General features: G+C 38.2%; 1 long non-coding RNA gene across 2 annotated transcripts; it reads left to right on the forward strand.

Annotated features, from left to right (window-relative positions):
* The first annotated feature begins 1071 nt into the window (after nt 1–1071).
* LOC311278869 lies at nt 1072–2991 on the forward strand. Of its 2 annotated transcripts, XR_014625492.1 has the most exons (4): nt 1072–2122; nt 2529–2582; nt 2779–2843; nt 2944–2970. It is a non-coding gene; the product is annotated as an uncharacterized lncRNA (long non-coding RNA). The 2 variants fall into 2 exon arrangements; XR_014625491.1 differs by having other exon boundaries at nt 2779–2991.
* Nucleotides 2992–15799: the final 12808 nt, after the last annotated feature.

A 15799-nucleotide genomic window follows, 5' to 3' on the forward strand; every position in this document is an offset into this window, starting at 1 on the left:
ACGGCTCTCTCTTCTCCAACGGTTCTCTCTTCTCCAACGGCTCTCTCTTCTCCAACGGCTCGGCTCTCTTCTCCAACGGCTCTCTCTTCTCCAACGGTTCTCTCTTCTCCAACGGCTCTCTCTTCTCCAACGGCTCTCTCTTCTCCAACGGTTCTCTCTTATCTTCATCCAACGGCTCTCTCTTCTCCAACGGCTCTCTCTTCTCCAACGGCTCTCTCTTCTCCAACGGTTCTCTCTTATCTTCATCCAACGGCTCTCTCTTCTCCAACGGCTCTCTCTTCTCCAACGGCTCTCTCTTCTCCAACGGCTCGGCTCTCTTCTCCAACGGCTCTCTCTTCTCCAACGGCTCTCTCTTATTTTTACAGGTTCTCTCTTATTTTTACATTATATTACATTGTATTACATTATTTTATTATTGTACGGTAGCATGACAAATAACCACACATGCTTGGGTGGATGGTGCATGTGTGTGTCTGTGTGTGTGTTGAAATCCTCTGATCATGGTAGAATAACCCAATTGATCAGTGTGTCTCTGTGTGTGTGTGTGTGTGTGGCTATAAACACACATTATGCATTTTTGTGTGTGTTTGCATCATTGTGTGATTGTAACCAAGGCAGGGGCAGTGTGAAAACCAAGGTATGGACATTGGTCAATTCTGTTACCGTACATTGGTAACAGAATTGACAGTAACAGAGTTGACATTTTTAGCATTTTTTACTAATAACACCACATGCTAGCATAAAGGCTAAGAGCACATGGCCTGATACTAAAGATGATTTTAAAAACTTTTAATACCTCCTTTTGTTAATATCTTTGAACTTTGCTTTCCCTATGAGATTGTTGAAACAGTTTTGACATGTTATATAAGAACTCTTGGTGCAAGTGCCTGTAAGATTACATGGCTTCAGAGAGAACAAAACACATACCTCCTAGTTCTTCAGAGTTTAATACCAAAAGGGAAGTGACATCATATTGCGTTGCTTAGGATACTGATGCGACAGATAAGCATAATTTAAAGAGACAATAACATGTAGTAACAGAATTGACACAGGATTTATGGATTGGTATTTTTCAACAATAAAAGTTACTTTTAAACAAATTAATTTAGCATAATTTGGAAACTATCACCAATAATAATTTATAAACAAAATAATTAAAACCCCAACCTGAAATTTGTGATTTAAAACATCTTTTAATGCATATTTTACCCTTGTTTGAAAAAAGTACCACCCACTAAGGACAGTAAGATATCATGACTTTCAGCATCATGAAATAGCTTTTAAAATAAAATATTTTCTAGTTTTACACTCTAACATTTTGTGACTCTTAAAAAGAATAAAAAAAAATTAAAATGTGTTTTTGGAGTAAAATTTTGGTAAAGCTGTTAAAAATGAATGGCTTCGGACTTCAAATGTATCTCCAATTAAAGAATCACCCGTGTGCTGAGGCTTATATATGATGGGTCCTGGTACCCTGGTTGAGAAGACCACATGGGTTTTAGTCTGTCCCGCATAGCTGAATGTATGGTTTTCCTATCTTGTTCTCCCTAACTAATCCAGTTTTCTACACTGTTAGACTTTTCTGTAATTTCTACAGTTATTTACTTTAAATCCCCCAGTATTATACTGCTATTTCTCTTTACAGTAAATAACTGTGATTCCAATTGCATCATGGGAATTTTCTGTGACGTCTAACACCACATACAGAGACTTACTGTATTTTTTAAATTTGCTGTATACTACTGTATTTGACGTAACTGCCTCTCTGGCTGGCACCATTCCACCGTGCTTTTTATTTCCTAATTTTTGCCTTACACCGCGTGTCTACAACGCTATAATAGCCAGAGGCTGTCTATATTGGACACATTGAAGCGACCGGACCTTTAAATGCAAACCTGTTTATCCCTTGTAAGAACTAGCGCGAGCGCTTGGACCCGTATCTGACTACGTCTGAAATATAACGGACGCGGCGTATCACTACACTGTCTGGGATTTGTCGTGTCGCGTCAGACAGACATCCAGTGTAGGTAATGGGGTCTGTCTTTTGTTGGATCGCGACGTTCGTGTCTGGCCCGGGGAAGAGACGGAATTCACTTCACCGAGAGAGAGATCAGCAAGCAAGGTAAAAAAAAAAACAAGAAAAAAAAACATTCTGTGTATGTTGACCATAGACTGGCTGTTGACAGGATTGTACCCAGTTTAACGTATGTTATAACGTTAACGTCAGCCTAACGTTACTCGTCGTCAACATGGCGGTAACGAACTTTACCATGGTAAACTGAGCTAACGTTTCATTTTACACACTTTGTTAGATTATTGAATTGTCGAGTTAAAATATGCCAACGAGCAACGCGTTTACATTAACAATAAATGTGCATAAACTAATGTGAAATTCTGTTTATAGCCTAATGTTGGCCTACTGATGAGAACCTTTATAGTTTTACCATTAGTTTGCAAACTATACCATATTATAGTTTTTTTTTTTTTTTTATGGAATTTAATATTTGCTTCCATTTTTGTGTTTAAAGGCAACTGCAACAAAGCGCCAATTCGCGCCAGTGACTTCTAGCAAGATTCCAGAGGTAGGCCAGCCCATTTGTGATATATTTTGAGATAAGTTTGCTGAAATGATTAGCATACGCTATGTGAAAATTGCTTTTGAGCCACTGGTGCAGACTAGGTAGCTTACAATAGGCCTATCTTATAAAATCTCTATAAAATTGGCTAACTTTATATCAAATAAGTGACCTTTGCATTATGTCTAACTTTATTACACAGCAAATGAACCAATCAGAAGATGGACCATTGTCTTTGTTCAGTCTCACCAGATTAAATGTATCCAGGTAAGCACTGCAGTAAAACTCTCACTAATTCATTCAGACCAAATCTAGCATTCTAAACAACTTAAGTTTATATTTTTGCATTATTTTTATATTTTATTAGCCAGAAGACTCTACCATTGCAGTTCCACGGTCCTAATATCAGCGCACAGGTGGGTTAACTACTGTAGGAAGGAGAACGATCATCACACAGTGATTTCTTGCATGTATCTTACTGTGTATTTTTCTCAAACAGGTACTCCTTCACTGCAGACAAGCTGAAATGGGCTAAAATCATCTATTTCAGTCGTTCTTTATGGATCTCAGCATTTTTGGACAGAATTTAGGATTTGTAAGTATTAAAATTTAATCTGGCATCATTTAATTTAGTTCTTTTGTATGCTATTTATTGACAAAAGCTGTTTACAAATATATATTCTTAAGTTTTTGTGAAAATAATAATAAAAATTAACAAAAAAGGAGGTTAAAAATAATGTGACACTAATATTCTCTCTCTCTCTCTCTCTCTCTCTCTCTCTCTCTCTCTCTCTCTCTCTCTCTCTCTCTCATATAGTTTTGGAACTGGGATCTCCTCTGAAGGACTGAGTTCATTTGTGTTTGTGGGCACGCATGCAGACCAGGGAACACTCTGATGTTGTCAATCAAGTTCTGAACAGGAACCAATCTTTGGAGAAGTTCATTTATTCACAAAGGTGGACAAAAACATTGTGTTGGCTTTTTAAAGATTATTTTGATGATGACTTTTACTCCTATGCTGTAGAAAAGATGGAGTAGACAGTCAGACATTGATAATAATAAGAAATGTTTCTTGAGCATCAAAGAGACTTCTTTCAAAAACATTAAGACACTTAAATACTTCTTTTGGCCTCCAGTGTACATGAATCCAACAAATTTTTGGAAATAAGTGAAATTATTTTTAAGGTGGGGTTATGTGTCTTGTATTGTGAAAAGAACTGTGTTTTGTCCTGTTTTGGACATTTCCTTTTTGACTGCTTAAAAATGTATTTATATTCTGCAGTTTTATGAATGTAATGGTTGATATTTCATTATAATACTTGTATAAGCTAAACAACCAATGACTCTACATTCATTTAGTCAAATGCTAACGTTTTGTTTATGGTTTTATGTATGTTTTTAACAATGTGTGCAGTGAAGGAAAGCACATAAAGTGTTAATTTAACACGTTTACACATCTTTGTGCTAACCTCTCTGACATATTTACTTTGTTAAAATCATTAACACAATGAATGAGTTAAAATTAACACAACATTTTTTGTCTCTAAACTCACCCATTAATGTGTAAAAATTTCACACATCATTTCCAGCATTGGCATGTTTATTTTGTGATATATATTAAATGTTTTAAATAAAAAAATGGTATTTTGTGATAACTTTGTCTAATTGGTTTGTATGAAAGTAGTACTTATGTAGGATAAAAATAAAATTAATCATAATTATCAAAATTATCAAATCTAATTTATATTTAGTACAAATAAAAATAATTACAGTAGTGTACTGATTAGCTTAGTTTTTACAGTAATGCACTGTACTGATTAGCTTCATTTTTACAGTAATGCACTGTATTACACAAAACTGAAATACGGTTTGGTACTGTAACTCTTAATTACAGTAACTTACTGGCAACAGTGTTGCCAGTAAGTTACTGTAAAAAACCCTTGAAAAGTCTAACAGTGTACTTAAGGGATAAAAGATTCCCTGTTTTGCTTTTTGGGAATCATCTGATTATGAGATGATAAAACAATTGCACCTAGGGCCTCTTTAGCTTCTGGCAGCATCAAGAGAGATCAATCACATTTTATCAAATTCTCAGAGAGATAAAGGGCATGTACACACATAGCACATATTCACACACACTTATAATTTATCACCAAGGTGACAAGCAACCCGACAGCATTTCGATCAATACCGCGAAGAGTAATCTGCGATAGAACGACATGGGACAATGGCTTGCACTTCCCCTTGTGAGGCCACAATAGATTGGCTGAGGAATCTGATGCCACCAAGACACTGAGAAATCTGATGGCATGAGACACAGTGAGGTGACTGAGATAAAGGGAAGATAGCAAACACTTCCCCTGTCGGGATTTCTAATCTAGGGCAACAGGAGGATTTTGTAAAAGCCATTATCACCACTACAGATAAAAGTGCTTATCTGACTCTTTGCATTTGTGCACAGTGCTTGTATGCGTAAAACAGATTTGTTTTACTAGTCAAAGCCATTCAAAATCTCATATTCAGAGCAAGAATATCATAGCTGATATTTCAAGCAGTATTAATAGGGCTGGATAGTAAAAAATAAATGTTCTGATTAATCACAGTTTTCATTTGAATGATCCTGATATTGATCGTTAAAATACCAAGATCGATCTTTCACTCTATTTTCAGTGGCTGCAAGAAAATGTATTTGTACAGCACTAGAAATCATATTTTATCAGAGTTGTGAATGTGAGCTCAAAGTGTGAATCGAATGTGATGCAATAATAAAAATAAATAAAAAGCGTGTAGGCCTACCATGAAATGATGGCAAGAAATGCTTTTCTATGAAGTTGTCCTCGCAAGCAACGTGACCTGTGTAGTCCAATTCACAAACAAGTGAATCTTATGAACAAGTTGTTTTTAGTGAATCAAAAACTTACAACTTGACCAATGTAGTCCAGTTCCCAAAACAAATGACTCTTAGAAGCTGGTTATTTTAATCAGCTGTTTAAATAGGTGGGTTACTTTTTAAAATCTGAATCAGAAACACATACGCACACACACATTTACACGTGTGTGTGTGTGTGTGTGCGCGTGCATGCGTGTGTATTTTGTTTGTAAGAAACATAGACATTGTAACTGAAAAATACCCAAATGAATCAAATCGAGAGCTTGTGAATCTAAATTGCATAGAATTTTGGAAATATGTATGGATACTTGACCATAATATTTATGGCCTAACTACTTAATATTAATTAAAATGATTGGTTGGGCATTTTTAATACAAGGAGTACAGTCACAGGTCTTGTTCTTTATCAGACTAGCATACTGTCAATACATCTCAGTGAATCATTATTCCATCACCAGTGGGCAGAGAGAGTGCATGCTTGTGTGTAATGGACTGTGGGAAGGGCCAGAGATGAGACTTCTTTCTTGGGGTATGTAGGCTCATAGTCTTCATCATATTGTCCCAACAGAGAACTGACTCATCCATCAGTTCCCGTCCTGCTCATCCATCACAAACCACCAACATGCAAGCACAAACACACACACACCTGGCTTGCTTCTAAACCACAGGAAGCAGGGATTGCTTAATGTCACACTCGCTCACTTTCACGCTCTCATTCATGTGTGGTGAGACGGATGCAATCGTTATAACTCGTTCTCCTCAAACTGAGATGGGATGTAAACATACTCCCCTCACTTGTGAGGTCAGGATGCAGCCAGTGGATTGTTCAAGAAAGTTTTACAATGCTCTTGGCCAGCGTCACCTCGGCTGCCCTACACAGCCAGAAATCGATCCACCAAAACAGTCCACTGAAGAGATGAGCGAACTGGCTAATTCACTATCGATCTGGACATGGAGCGATACTTCTCTCTCTTCAGTTGTTATGGAGTATCCGTTATGGTTCAGTTCTTGAACCAGGGCAGAAAAAAAGAGATGGAGACAGTATCCCACATAGTAGCTCCTGCTCTCAAAGTGTTATTTTTGGAATCAACTCTTCGGTTCACACCTGAGCTCAGTATTTTTGCTTGCAAAAAAAAATTGGGGTCAGTGACAGTAAAGTCATTTATAATGTTACAAATTTATTTCATATAAATTCCTGAGCACACAATTAGTATGATCTGAAGGATCAGGTGACACTTAAGACTAGGGAATCACTGCTAAAAATTCAGCTTTGCCATGAATAAATTACATTTTAAAATATATTTTAAAAAATTACATGTAAAAAACAATATTACTGCTTTTAGTGTATTTTTGAACGCATAAATACAGATATGGGGAACATGATAGACCTTTCAAAAAAAAATCAAAATCATTCAAATGAAAAACTTTTTGAACGATGTACAGGTATATAAAACGTCGGTATATATAATATATATGCTTCTGATCCTCTTTTATAAGTCGCTTTGGATAAAAGCTAAATGTTAACATGTTGATAAACTTCTCTCTTTTTGTCTTCCACAGAAGAAAGACAGTGAAACACTTTGGAATGACATTAGGGTGAGAAAACAATGACAGAATTGAAATTGTGTGAACTGTCCATTTAAGTCCTTGTTAATTCAAGTTTGGTATATTCCTAGAATATGTGTCAACAGAATAATACAGATGTGTTGCAGTTATATCAACATATGATCCATCGCAACGACCCTATCTGTGTGAGGTAATGACATCCTGTCTAAAATAATTAGAATTGTGTTGTCCACAAAACACAGGCACGTTCACCTCTGACACTTTGCTGCCAGATGATATCCTGACAAACCTCAACACACGTCTTAACATTCTAGAGGTGAGGATCAACATCATCTGCCGCTGGAGGGCTATTAAAGATAGAGGTAACACTCTTCAGGGATTGCCTCCATTGCCACCTTTAGTCCCAAAGGATTATTTAGTCGCTCTGTCAACAATACTTTGGAGAGACACAGGATTACTGCAATTCAGCTCATGATATTTTGCTTTAGTTCTTTGAAAGCTTATGTTGGCGAAATGGGTAACGTGTCACGTTCATTTTCAGTGTGTAAACATAAGCTCTCTCTCTCTTCCATCCCTCACTCTGTTTCTGCATTCGTCTTTGCATCTCACCTCCGCCCTTCTTTCTCCGGTGTCACCTCTATCACAGTCTAATTGGAATTCTGTCACTAGGTAAATGCTTTGTGACCAGTTAGTGACAGGTGAGTCGTCCCGCCATGAGAATCCAGGAGACAATCACCGTCACCTGGACAGCACAGAGCGGGACAGAGGCGTTAGAGCTAGAGGGGGCCATGCTTGGCACTGACCTGACACCTCCATCAGGACAGTAAGAGCCAGTTTGGAATGCCAGTGTGCCTGTAACCGACTATGTGACTGACTGACTGGATTCATACTAACCATATCCCTACTCATTTCCCTTGCCAATTAAATGGAGGAGATGTGATGCCTCGCTGCCTCTCACTGCCCTCCCCCTCAGCTGCCGCCTATCTTGGACACAGGATAACAGGAGACACTATGGTCCTCTCTGTTCTGGATTTCTTGGTGCCCGTTATGACTTGCATTACACCCACAGGGCAGAAAGAGGAATCATTTCTTGTGTTTTTTCAACAGTAGCAGGAAAAAGTTGCAGAGGGGTTTTAATGGCATTCCTGTCAAACGTAATATTTAAACAAATGGTTTAAATTAGATTTATTTAAATATTCTTTTTTTATGATTAACAGTTTATTGGTTTTTCAAAACATTTAAACACACACACAAATCCGTCAGAAAAAAGAAGCAGTGCACATACAACAAAATAGAATGAAAGGAAGACATAACGCGACCATAGACAAAAACTATACTAAGAATACATATTAGAAAATTATAAAAAATAAAAACAGATGACAGTGATGCACAGAGCCCTTGAGTTTACAACCTTGCCTATATATAGGTACAGTAGATTTATTTAAATATTCTTAACTTTAGTAAGTATTTGTTTTATCAATGGCATAGTTCCTTTGCAATTTAATATTATTATTTAGAGCTAAGTTTTAAAAGTTAATATTTTTTTTAATTCATTTGAATTAAATACATTAATTATAAATTCAAGTTCACCTTTTTGTGATTACTCAGTTTAGTTTGATGGAAATTTGTCATACAATTGATGCGTAGATATTATAAAACATGAAATATTAAGCTATTTTTAGAATTTTAGAAAATGATAAATGTAATATTATTATTAAACAAGGATTAACTCATTTATCCAATAATGGGAACTGAACCCAGATTGTTTTTCTTATAGACTATACCTCCACAGCCCAATTCAACTCATAGTTCTAATAGCACAGAAGAACATGACGACAATTTGGTAAGTGTGACTTTTTTCAGTTTCTAATACGTAATATTAGTTGTTCAAAGTTGTGTATTAATAAATAACTAAATGTCAGAATTATATTTGATATGCTACATGATTTTACATGTGCTCTTTCCAACACCTGGTTGTCTTGATACCTATATCTCAAACCCCAGGTTTTGCACGATCTTCACACAAGAACAGGTCAATATGGCGTGCACCACAAGGTTCCTGACAGTTCTCATTTTTAACCCCCTCCCTTCTTTCACATTGCCTTAAGGCTCAGAGTTTGCCTCTACTAATTCGTGGTGACGTGGGATGAGGCTGTCCTTGCCAGGCATTGGCAAAGGCCATGGGCTTCATCATGACAGTGAAGTGATGTGCCACAGCAGCTTGTATGTGCTAACATGCAGATGTCCTTAGTACTGCGGTAATTAGGCAGGAATAGCTCCCCCTTAGGTGCTGCGTGCTCCCACTTAACATTTTACACAAGCCTGAAAAAGAGCAGCAGACTGATGTCTGCTACATTAGTCACACACAAAGAGAGGAAAGGTTAAAAATGGCTGCGGCGTACCGCAACACCAGTCTTTCTATACATGAATTAAACATGCTAAGGGTTCACTTATCAGAGTGGACTGCCAAAGCTATTTACACACTAAGGAGATAATGCACACGGCCATTGTTTTGTGCACGGCTGAATGAACCGTATAATTCGCCTTGTCTGTTTTCATGTAGTTCAAATATTTTGGGTCCGTTGGATTCAAATCTTTTAGATCCCCTCACATTTGATCTTCCTGCCTCCTGCAATACTGCTGGCTTCCACTGACTCTCCTCTCGCCCTGTTTCTCTGATTACCTGCCACCTCCCGCCTGCAACGTTGTCGTCAGTAAAAACAGATGCGACACCAGGCAGAAAATCAAAGCTGAGAGGTAGCAAGTTGCAGTTCAGAGGCCGTCTCTGCTTTAACCTCTCTCTCTCTGTCTCTCTCTCTCTCTCCAGAGCAGCAAGGAATTTAGAGGCTGCCAGAATGTAATTTACCACAGGTACGTATGGATGTAACTGGATGCAATCTATAAAGTGATGATCCCATGATCTCTCTACTGCGCATTCAAGAATGCGCGCTTGTATTTTTTTAATGTGTACACGTGCAATTCTTGCTTTATTGTACCGACCCAGATGTGCATTTTTATGCGAGCAGCACATCTGCGCAAAGCAGAAATCAAGTTGACAAACAGTAAGAACTCCCCTGTGGTGAAAATCAAGTTTTTAATGTTGTATATATGTCTGTGGTGTTTTTAATATGCTTTATAACAAATATGCAAATGAATAAGTCAACACCATTGCTGAGTATTTTGAAATGAAGTATTTTGCAGATCATTTTTTAATAATTAGCTTTGACTTTAGTACAATGATGAAACATGTCTTTATCACAAATGTTTTTTTTCCATGGATCTGTATATGTGATAATGAATATAACTGCCTTTATAATTAAGGAAGGGATTTTTGCAAGGGGATCGTCTTATTTTGAGGTCCTTGGCATCACCATGTTAAGGTAAGAGGAGGATGAGGCTGATTAAACTCCTCCATATGGAAGGTTAAGGAGACATGCATATTAATGACAGTGATGTGGCACATGATCAATGGCTTTTAATTGCTTTTCCTGGTTTGTGGAACAAAGTGCCATTAACTATTGATCTGCTGAAGAAAAGGCAACTCACGCGCCAGCACTGGGTGAAGCCTGCCATAATGGGTATCAGGAAGGATACAAGAAAGCGGCAGTGTTAACAAGCCATACATCAGTGTCAGTCCTGGAGGATGCTGTTGTCTTTTTATGCACACCTGGGTAGACTGCTTGACTGCACGCCAACTGCCACAGCAGGTGCTGCTGGGTGATAGGGAGAAATCCAAAGTAATGTTTATTGCAGCAGCTTGTTAGTGCACAACAACTCTCAGCAACAGAGATTCACAACATGAAGATACTGCAGGATTAAGAATATATTTTGAAACAAATCGACCAGACAGCTCCTGTTTTGCAGGGTTGATATTTTTCAGGGAAGGTGTTAGCCAGAAGAATAATTATGTGATGTGAGGGAATACCTTCATTTTTATGAGTCCAAGAGTATTTATATAATTGACATGCCATGCCATTTGTAATTTAAAACAATACTTTAAATTCTGAAGTCATGTATAAAATGAGTTGGCTGTGCTTGATGTGTTGGGTCAGATAAACGAGTAACAGTGTGACTGTTTTCAAAAGGTAATTATTTCAACGGATTTGAGATGAAGCACATGGCATTCAACTAAAAAGAACAGATTCATAAGGGACATCAGAAAGTCAAGAGGTGAGTGTGTTCATGGAAACCGTGAAACATTTTTTCAGGAATCTTTGATGAATACAAAGTTCGAAAGAACCGCATTTATTGGAAATAGAAATCATTTTAACCATTACAAATGAATTTACTGTCACTTTTGATCAATTTAATGTATTTTTTAATAAACTTTTGAATTGTAGTATGTGTGATTTCTCCCCCCTCCCCTCTGTTGTCCCATAGATACAGTCAACAAAACACAGCTGCAGAGAAGATCTGTTGCGCACAAAAATATAATACTACAAATGTCCGCCCTTCTGTATGACTGAATCAGTCTACGCAATCGCAAGCCCTGTGTATGGCAGGTCAGGCCCCTCCTGGCCCTCTTTTCTGTCCCCCACCCCACCTTCTCTTTTCCTTCCTTGAAAGAGGCTGTAATCAGAAGTAAGTCAAGCACGACAGAGAAACATTTAAGAGGAGTAATGAAAGGAGATTGGGGAGCCATTGAAGAATAACACCCAGGCTGCTTTGCCACTGTCAAATTGCATCAGACTCTAGGTAATAGATTCTCCAGAAGACATTCAATTTCATTCAAAGGGGAGCCCTCTTTATCCCAGTGCATCAAATATTTAAACACTTGTATTAGAGACAGTGTCAGTTCCTCAACTCTGAGCCTAGACCACTGATCCCCCCGCCACCTCAGTTCTTTTTCACTTGATGTCACCCATTCTCAAGGTGTTATCTCTCGCTCCGAAGCTGCATATATAGGTTTTCATTTCATTCCAGATACTTAAAATGGTATTAGCTCTTTTTTCGATATCACAGTCTTTGTTGCTGCCTTGACTTTTCGATTTCTTGGTGAAAGGCTTAAGGATCTCTGGAGAAAAGAAGATTGAGGAGTCATGCTGGAAGAGGAGGAGGAGGAGGAGAAGAGAGAGATTGGCAGCAGCGGAGCGTATGACTGACGCTGTTCAGACTCAGTCTAGCTTGTCAAATCTTTGGACACAAAATGAATTGGCATATCTGCACCCTGCATAGAGATATCTTTCACAGGGGCCGATGCCGCCGAATTGTGAACTGTTAGGGTAAGTGCTGGATGTTCTGGAGTGTCTTCGGCCTAACATTTATCATTTCGGGGATTCGACACTCTCAAGAAAGTTATTCATTCACCCTCTTAAATCACATCAGATTGAATCTCTCAGCATCTAGAGCTTTCCCACTCTCCTATACATTAGAGCCTGCAAATTAGGAGAAGGTGCTAGACTACCCTCTCCTCCTTTCCATCTCCCTCTCTTTTACCACTCCGCCTTCTCATTTCCTCTCCTCCTCCCCCACGCCTCTCCATCTCATCTCCATCTCTCCCAGCCCCGTCTCCTCTGCCGGGGCCCCTATTAGTTTAGTGACCAACGTTGTATGAAAGCCAGCAGTAATACTGTCCCAATCCTCAGCCGACTGTGACAGCCCGCGGTAATGCCGTCCCCCCGGCTGAGTGGATGGAGCTCTTCCATTAACGCCTCTAACATGGTGACACCTAACCCAGCCTGATATTACGCTCACACACTGATTAGGGGCCGGGAATGGAGTCGGCGAAGGTCCTGGGCGACGGTAGACTAGCCGAGTGAGGCTTTAACAGAGCCAGACCTGTCTCCGCTGCCCCCGCCAGTCACTCACACAGCCGGAATTGTTTAATTGGGACAGCGGGCGTGGGAGACTTGAGTTTTAAAGGGATAGTTCACTTAAAAATGAAAATTCTCTCATAAATTACTCATCCTTGTCTTTTTAAACTCATATGTCTTTCTGTTGATGCTTGTTATGTCATGACGATAAGTTATATGACATGCAATAACCAATGAGGTTTCGTGGTATTGACGTGTTGCTTTATTTGATTTAGGGTCTTTATACATGTGTTGAGCAATCATTTGATTTGTTTGAGGGGGAATAAAGGTCTGTTCAACATACAAAGTGATAATTTCGCTTCAGAAAACTTATGCTGGTTGATATGATATGAAAATAATATAGAATATAAATATAATGAAAAACGCTGAAACATTCATATATACATATATTTGGAATTACATGAGGGTGAGTATCACATTTCATTCTTGGGTGATTTATTCTCCAAACATCGTTCTCACTTTGTCAAAAAATTACAATACAAAGGTGAAAGTAATTTCTGAGCCATTAGCATCACCAAATGGAACTGTTATTTAGTATTATTTAAATAGGCCTACTATTATAGTATTTATTCAAATTTAGAATAAGCTTTTTTTATATTTTCAGTTTTAATAGTAAAGTTTTAGTGATTTTATATGCTTTTGTCATGATTATTAGTTTAAAAAAATATATATATTTATATGTAGCTTTAATTTATCTTTATTTCAGTTTTAGTACTTCAATTTATTTTAGTACAACAAATTTATTTTAATTCAGTTAGTTGCAAAGGCAACATTTGTAATATTTTTGATTATGTTTTAAGTTGTGATCTTATATATATATTTTATTTAATTATTATTTTATTTTATTTTTTTATTTCTATCGGAAATAGTTTTTTATATTTTTGATTTTAAGTAACTACAAGAACACTGAATGGAACTGCGAAAATAATTCTGTCTTCTATTGGTCGGACAAACAGAAAATCCCTCCCAAAACTCACTCCATTGGTTAGGCCAATTTTTATATTAGACTGGTCGGTATGCTCAAACAGTGCAATGTTTTGTTAGCTCTACATTATCATTTTCATGGGAATCAAGGTTACAAGTATTTAACATTGAAATTGTTACATTTAACACCATTACACATACCTTTAAGATTTTATTCATATTTTTAGCTCTTCAATAACAGACCGTCCACTAACAGGAATTCACACTGCACTGAAAATCTGAAAATAAAGCCCCACGACACACGCACAAAAAACCTAAGGGGTATTTGCATGTGATAAAATCATTCGTGTTTGATTTAAGAGTGCTGTCCTCGGGCAAGACACTAAGGTGTTTCTATTACGCCGGCTACACCTCATTGCCTGTGATTATTCAACTCTCAGAGAGCCCCCTCTGCCCCAACACTTTCAGCCCCAAAATAATATCTCATATATGCATTATCCAGCCCCCACGGCAGCCCCCTCATTACTAAGGATCATTCCAGAATTAGATTCAGTCCTTCCAATATTGGTTCCAAGAGCTGGTTCCTTTGTACTGTAGTCAAAGGTTAAAATACCAATCACGATCGCCCCGACTGATGGAGTCAGACATTTTAATATTCGCTTAGCTTGGTAATTGTGGAGGGACATAATATCGTTCTTTCTCCTTGTCCTAAAGGTAAAGTCAGAGAACAGAAGTGTGGCCCGGTATGTCTGTAGGACATTTGAAGACATGAATACGGGTGAGGATAATGACTTTTCCTATACACTTCTCCTGCATTTGTAAAATAAAGCAATATAGTCTTGTATATTTTTGCTTTTAGCCCCTTCGGGTAACAGTATGAACACAGTAGCCCGGTTTATGAAAGTTGGTCACGTTGTGTGTGTGTTTGGCGCATTACATCTTCAACCTCAGACCTTCGTTTGCTGTTTCTGTCTGTAGTGATGCCGGGGTCTTTGTTAATCACTGTTGACACTGTGAGGAAGGGAGAAGACCGTTTGCGCTCAGGCAAGGAGCGTTTGTTGATCATTATTTTGGGAGTGTCATGTCAATGTCAGCCCTGTGGCGAGGAGCGACCGAGCTTACAGAGGGAGGAGGAAGTGGGTTTGGGGGTCTCAGCCTGTCATTGCTTCTCACTGTTACTCACTTCACAGCCCATACACTCCTGATCAGCCCCCTAAGCTCTGTGCGCCCGGACTGTTTTCCTTGACCAAAAAGACATGAGGATTTGCTGCGTATTTGTCCTTTTTTTTTTTAGAAACCCTTATGCATGTTTAGAAAATACACTCTTAAAAATAAATGTTCTTTATTGAAATTTGCTTCCATGAAGAACCTTTAACATTCATATTGTTTCGATCCTGCCGTGGAAATGTGGTGGCGGGACGCTCTGAGTGAAAGAGAATGCGCTGTGAATTTGTAAACAGAGGTGCTGATGGGACACTGAGAGGGAGAGAACAGGGGAGTATCATATTTTAACCTTTTGTTTCCTGCAGCAGGCGCCAAGACTCCTGGGAGGAAGCGATCAATGATGGACACCATAATGCGTCTCGCTGTATTCCTTGTCACACTCAAGCCTTCTGCCTGTTTTGGGAGTTCTTCAGTTCACACGCACACATATGCACAGATGGTGAGGCAGTGCAGACAGCTCATCAGTTTGACACTCACTACAGTTCTCCATCCTGAGTCTTTCTCATTATATATACACACATACGTTGGTGCACCTATCATTGCATTCCATATGCGTATTGATTTTCATACTGTACAAACTGTATATTATATCCCATACACTAACCCTACCCCTAAACCTACCTACCCATCACAGAAAACATTGTTTCGTATGTTTTTTACGTTTTTTTAATTGAGGACTCAGGAAATGTTCTCATAAACCTTGTTTACGTTGTAATTCCAGTGTAATACCCATGTCATTATACAAATTTGTCCTCATAAAGCAAACACACACACACACACACACATACATATATGACAAAAGAAAA

Source organism: Rutilus rutilus (genome assembly GCF_951802725.1).
Source record: "Rutilus rutilus genome assembly, chromosome: 19".
Classification (NCBI taxonomy): domain Eukaryota; kingdom Metazoa; phylum Chordata; class Actinopteri; order Cypriniformes; family Leuciscidae; genus Rutilus; species Rutilus rutilus.